General features: G+C 37.0%; 1 pseudogene; it reads left to right on the top strand.

Annotated features, from left to right (window-relative positions):
- The first annotated feature begins 4799 nt into the window (after positions 1-4799).
- On the top strand, positions 4800-5312 carry LOC108403886 (large ribosomal subunit protein uL11-like; annotated as a pseudogene).
- The last annotated feature ends 1911 nt before the right edge of the window (positions 5313-7223 follow it).

A 7223-nucleotide genomic window follows, 5' to 3' on the forward strand; every position in this document is an offset into this window, starting at 1 on the left:
TTTATATTGTTAATTAATATCTGACTTCCTAATTAGACTGTAAAGCACAAAGATAGGAATCTTGTGTATTTTCATTCATCAGTGTATCCCTTCCATTTCACTTATGCCTGACACCTAGAATGCTGTAATTGAATGTTTGTTGAATAAATTAATGCTTTCCCCTTGTCTTTTCTTCCTTTACCTTCCTTTTTCTCACCCTTTGTTTCTCTCTCTTTTTCTTTTATTCTTGCTCTTTCTGGGGGAGGTGGCCATGAATGATAAATAACCTGATTTTATTTAATTAAGCAAGAAAACAATCCAGACAAGATCAATAAAGCAATTATTTAAAAATTCTTTTGATGTCTGAAACCAATCAAATTTTGCGTATCAACTATATTCCAATATAAAAAATCTCTTTCAGTTTTCAGTTAATAAAATGGTTATAATTACAATAAGCATTGTAATAGCAATGTTTACTTTTGAGGTATAATTGGGGAAGTTAACATTAAAAATATATTAGGTTTCTAAGAAAAGAAATTAATGGCATTATGAACTTTAACTTAGCAGCATTTAAAAATTATTTAAGATATTCCAGTTATTTTGCTTAAGGCCAGTAAATACACTCAGCAAGGAATGATCCATTCATTCTTTGAAATCAATTCTTATTTCCTATTACATAATGAGATTTTTGTTCAGTTTATTTTAGAAAACATCTCTGTAACTCATTCAATAAACAATTTGTTTATAGATGCATATAGGTGTACCTTAGCTTTTTACTGCAGGACTACAGATAGCATGATGTAGTATGCCTGGAAATGATAATCATCAGATTATTTTGTGTGCTTGTAATTGAAGAGGCAAATCTTTTGTAGTTCACCCACATTTTCATTTATGACTACTTTATTCTTTCATCTTTAAAAACCTGATTCACCTTCTATTGGATAATAGCTTTCTGAATCAGACTACGGATTATGCTACATCCCCAAAAGGCAAATTTGTGACTTTTAGATAAATGTCACGTGTTTTTGTTTAATTATCTCTAAATATATAATACAGCAGGGGTGAATGACAGCTGTGTGTGGATGTATATATTCAAGAATCCTCTTGCTGGTTTTTGGCAAAGCCTGCTGTAGTTCCAGTCTCTTTGTTTACCATGTGCAAAAGACTGGATCAACTTTCAAACACTTTATTATGGTTTAATGGGGGAATCATTAGTAGATGAGTTTAACAGACTCAAATGCTAGACACTCAGTGGTTTATTTTTCAAGATTAAAATAATGTCTGTTTCTAACCTTCAGTAGTTTAAAGCAAATTTGCATACAGCTGTATCCAGTTAAGTGCTTTTCAGACTTCTTGTTACATTAAGAATGTACAAGCATTAAGAGTGCTTGTAATACAATTGACTTTAGGCTGAATTTTGCATTAATGGCCCCCTTTGTTATTTAGCTGGCATTAAAGGCTTAAGTACAAGAAAATCCACGTACAAAGCATATCATTTTTATTTTAATTTAAACTCCCAAGAAATTTAGTGACAAAAACATCCGTTATGCCATTTGGAATAATTTTTTTTTTTCCCCTAAAGCTCTTTGTAGCAAGAGACAAATGTTAGCAGAAGCCTGAAATGCAGTTACCTCAGGATTGCTGGGCAAATTGATAAAGACTACAATAATACAAATTGGAACCACAATGGCCAGGGGACACAAAGCTGATGGGGTTTGGGCCTCTCTTAGGATAATGTTAGGAAAGGGGCCATTAACAGTGGCAAATAGGAAAAGGGGCTGTGAGTAGGATGCTAACAAGTACAGCAAGGGAGGTGGTGTAGCCGCTGCCAGAGCAGGAAGTGATTTCTACCAATCTCTAAGGGAAATCCTTTGGACAATCCTTCTTCGATAAATGTCTAGAAATTATGTTATTTATGAGATACCGAATTGCTTATTCATATCTTTAATAAGACTATTCAATGTTAGTAAAACCTCCACTTCTCTAGAAATGTTGGGGTATCTTAGAAAGTGAATTTTATGGTTCCCTTTAACGTTATAACTCTATAAAATATACTAGTCTGCATTTGATTCTATTCATCAAAAATTAGGCCATTACTATGCACAAGGCACTAGGCCAGGAGCTTTTCTCTCTCAGTATGGGAGATGCACACTGAATGTGATGTGCTCTTCTTTGATGGCCTGGGACCTTGCAGTGCCTCCTGTAGTCTCCATTCTGAATACTTATTCTCACTGAAAATTAGTTCAGAAATGGACATAAATGCCATGATTATCTCTGGAAAAGTATACCTTTGTGTTTGAAACTTCATTCCATTTATTTGCTACTTTTTCTTAGATGTAAAGTGCTGAGTAAGAAAAATTTGTTTAACTGAGGGATCCGGATAGTTGAATTCTAAAAAACTGAGTGTTTGTCACAAACTCATTCCTCTGTCTTTGGTTATTCTTTTTCTTTTTTAAAAATTGAAGTATGGTTGATACACAATCTTATATTTCAAGTACATAACACAGTGGTTCAACAGCTACCCACATTATTAAACCCTCATCTCCACTAGTGCGGGTATTATCTGTCAACATAGGAAGATGTTCTCCATGCTGTGCTCCTTGGTTATTCTTTTAAAAGATAGCTTCTTGAAACATAATTGGAGAAGTGATTTTTCAATGCCTAGTGAATGAAAGAGGAAAAAGAAGACAAGAAGAGACTGAATTTGTGATTGTTATCTGTTGGCTGGGATTGGTATACACTGAACTACTACTGGACTATAAATTCACTGGGAGGCAAATGAGTATCTGGAGATTATGGCCAGAGAAATGATCCAACAGAGCAAATAAGCATAGCTAGGACGTCTCAATAGGTGGGTGGAAAACAGCAGCTGGAGAAGCTGTCCGTGCTCAAATCCCTTTCCTGGAAGTGTGGGCAGATGACACTCAGATTGGAATATATCCCAGAAGGGCTGCATATTAAGATGTAACCACAAGAAACAAGGAAATGATCTATTCCCCATACTTAGACACAAAATCAGGGCTGGTGTGAGAGGTAAAGAAGAAACCAGGGCTGAATTAGAAAATTACGAGCCTGTAGGGGACGAATAGAAAATGGACAGTCTCCAGTGGAAAGCTCGTGTCTTCTCTACCTGGCAAAGTGTTTGTCTGTTGTCTTCATGTGGAAATGCAGGCCCACTGTGTGCAGGTCTCGCTGTTTTTAGAGATATCAAAAATGTAGTATCTTGAATTTTAAATGTTGTAATTAATGTATGTTAAGAAAGGGAAGTGGGTCAGAAAAATTAATAGGCTAAGTTTTCGGTGTTTATGCTATATTCCTTTATTTTTATTTTTTATTTTTGCTATCATGAATCTAGAATTACATGAAGAACACTATGTTTACCAGGCTCCCCTCCTCACCAAGTCTCCCCACCACACCCACTACAGTCTGTTTATGCTATATTCTTAGCACGACCCATGAGGTACTTACTTCTCCTCATCCCCCATGGTGCTGTTCCCTCATCACTCTGCACTAGCAGCACTTGCCTTTCTTAAGTTCTTCAAATGACTGCTTCAGGAGTGCTCTTCAGTCATCCTTTTTGTTTGGTTATCTCTTATTCATCCCTGAAATCTCAGCAAAAATATCAGCACTCTGGAAAATGATTCCGGGCAACCTCCATCCCCAATTCCCTGAGGTTTGATAAGGATTCCTTTCTTAGGACTTTGAAATTTGTTTATCATACTTACATAATATTTGTCATTTTTTTGGGGGGGTGTTGGTAAGCAGTGAGAAGAGTCCAAATCTTTATTAGTTTACTTCTTCATTGAACTATAAGCATCACAAGTTTGGGGACTTAGCTGTTTTGTGGAATGCTGTTTCTCCAGAACTTAACATAGTGCCTATACAGGACCTCAGAGCATATTTACTGAATGAATCAGTGAACTACCTGCCTGGCACAGCAGAACTTAAGTGTTTTGTTGAGAAGGGCATGTGGGATCTCTCCATGGTCCTGAAAACTTTGTGAAACAATACGACCACTTAAATGAAACATTTTAGGTAGGTAGATGTATGACGCTAATAGCAAGTAATAACAATTGGCCAAGAAATGGAAAAAAAGACAGAAGAGAACTAGAAAGAGAACTAAAAATAGCGATATCTGGACACAGTAGGCCTGCATTTCCACATGAAGACAATAGACAAGCACTTTGCCAGGTAGAGAAGACATGAGCTTTCTGTTTGCCACAGTCTCCACTGGCCAAGTTCAGAGAGATTAAATATTTTCAGAAATCCCAGTTCTCAGAAGTGACTGAGATGATGTTCCAACAATTGCTTTTTGTGCTCCAAAGTTCATTAACACGGAATGCTTGGTCAGGAGGGTTGATAGAACTTGAGCTTCTTCTTTTTAAAATTTTTTTATTAAAGTATCATTGATACACAATCTAATGAAGGTTTCACACGAACAACATTGTGGTCTCAACATTCACCCATATTAACAAGTCCTCACCTCCCCCCAACTTGCTGTCACTGTCTGTCAGCGTTGTAAGATGCTATGTAGTTATTAAACACTTAAGTGCTTCTTGCCTAAAGGGAGGATGAGCTTGTAAACTAATACAAGAGGTTAAACCTGTAGGAATGGCAGTGTGCCCATCCAAATTCAGGGAGAATAATGCAACAAAGTTTGTGAATCAGTCAGGATCTATAATATTTAGCAAACAATTGACACCAGTTGGTTTTCCAGAATGAGTTTTAAAAGATAATAGCTTCTTTGGCTTTTGAGGCCTAGATGCAACTTTGTTCTGTTGTTTTGAATCTGGGTTCATCCTACACTAGCTGCCTCCACCATGTGGCCTAAGTTTTACACCAGTGAGATCAAAGTCATATACCTGAGATGCCCTGGTGGGAAAGTTGGTGACAAGTCTGCCCTGGCCCCAAGGTCTGGCCTCCAAGATCAGCCCGCTGGGTCTGTTCCAAAAAGGTTGGTGATGACACCGCCAAGGCAAATGGTGATTGGAAGTGTCTGAGGATTGCAGCAAAGCTGACTGTCTGGAGCAGACAGGCCCAGACTGCAGCGGTGCCTTCTGCCTCTGCCCAACCTGATATTAGAGCCCTCAAGGAACTTCCGAGAGACAGAAAGAAGCAGAAAAATATTAAGCACAGTGGAAATATCACTTTTGATGAGATTATAAACATTGAATGTCATATGCTAGAAACCAATCTTTAGCTAGAAAACTTTCTGGAACCATTAAAGAAATCCTGGGGGCTGCCCAGTCTGTAGGCTGCAGTGTTGATGGCCATCACCCATATCACATCATAGACGACAAAACAGTGGTACAGTGGAATGCCCAGCTAGTTAAGTACTGCAAAGGAAAATTTTTCAATAAAGGATCACTTGACAAACAAAAAACAAAAAAAAAAGAATAACTTCTTTGTAGTAAATAACAAACATACTGAGATAATTCTAGTTATTGAATATAAAGGATGTTGTTCCTTATCTGCAGAAGTAACATTCTGACAAAATATAATTCTTAGAAGAAAAGGTAATAATCAATTTTTTGGTAGTAGGTTTTTATTTAGGTTGTAGAGTACACAAGGATGCCTGAGAAGTGTATTCTGTACCCTAGTGACATTAATTATCTAAATTATTTCCCCAGATATCTTTATTCTGGAACCAGTGATTTATTACTTGTAAGGTATGCTGACAATACAAGACATTTATTTGCACTTGTCATGTCTGAAAGGAGTGGACTTGTTCAGGGGTGCCCAAAGGACCCCTTTGGTATCCTCATGAGAGGAGGCAGGGCCAGGGCCTTTGATCAATGGATTCAGGTGCAAGACTACTAAGCAAATCTCAGGGGGGAAAGGAGAAAGAGAAAATAACATGATGGTCCCAAGTTCAAGTTCAAAGTGAGGCCCAGGAACTGACCCATGAATGATGGTAATACTATAGGCACAGTCACAAATCCCAGTCATGGGAGGGGGCAGAAGCAGGAGCTAGATGTTTCTGCCTAATGTCCAGGGCACATAGCACCACTCCTGGGTTGTTCAGATGTTACAGGTAAACATCCCCGCTGGTCATCCCTTTATGTATTCTTTTCCCCCTTTGGGGACCTCTACCTCGATGGATCCTCTCTCCACCCCTTTCCAGCTGCAATTTTATATACTGTATAAGAATAGAAACTGTGACTCGGCCTTGGCTCTAATCATTGCTGGAAGTGGGTCATCATAGAGTACATGGGGTACTTGACAGTATCTTGTTCTGGCAGACACACTTGAGTTTTTTAAAACTCTACTAATGAAGTAATAATCATTACACAATGTGGCTCTACAGATTCAGTTTTGATCATATATTAAAATGTTCTTATTTCTCGCTTGTTTTAGAATACACACACAATTTAGCCTTCAAAGTATCATTTAAGATAGCAAGTGAACCTGTTGATATTCTGAAGTTTTCCAGAAATAACAGTTTCTTGGTGTCTCATTAGGTACTCGTTTAATTCTGCAGTTTTTACTTGAAGAATAACAAAGATATAAGCATTACTGACAGGAATTTATGGTCTGGAAGTAGACATTCTAACAAGTAACTATTAAATTTAAGCATAGAAGGTGAATAGAGCATAATATCTTGTGTTGCTTTCTGGTTATTTTAACCTGTGCAAAGTAATGAATATGGTATAGTTTTAAAACAGATTGCTTCTAAAGGATAGGGTTTGATTGGAAAATGAGATGTGATTTCAAAAGTGACCATTCTAATGAAGGTATGTTCACAAATATTAGCTGGAGTGAATGTGACGATAACTATGGAGCTTTAGAACTAATGACATTAGCTCAACAAACAATGTTAACTTTAGCAAAATAAAATTCATCATCCTTCTGTGATTTAGTCCTGCTATAAATACAAACTGTTTAAAAGGTGTTATTTAGTAGTTTCCATTATGCAGCTGTCTATTTAAATCATTTAATTTTGGCATCTAATACAACTCCCAGTCTCCATCAGAGACAAATAAGAAACCATATGTGAAGGCATCTGTGGAAATCTTCCTTTTATTTATGACAACATTAAAGTAAGACTCTGATGTCAGTTACTTAACAATAATAGACGTTCCTTTGCACCTATAGTGCTGGATTACTTGGGCATATCCCTCAGTGGTATCTTATACCTACTGCTGTTTGCTTCATTATATACAGATGCACAGCAGTGGAGACAGTAATAGTCTTTCTTAATTAAATAAAGCTAAATGTTAATTAGTCCAAAAAATTGATTTATT

Source organism: Manis javanica, chromosome 3 (genome assembly GCF_040802235.1).
Source record: "Manis javanica isolate MJ-LG chromosome 3, MJ_LKY, whole genome shotgun sequence".
Classification (NCBI taxonomy): domain Eukaryota; kingdom Metazoa; phylum Chordata; class Mammalia; order Pholidota; family Manidae; genus Manis; species Manis javanica.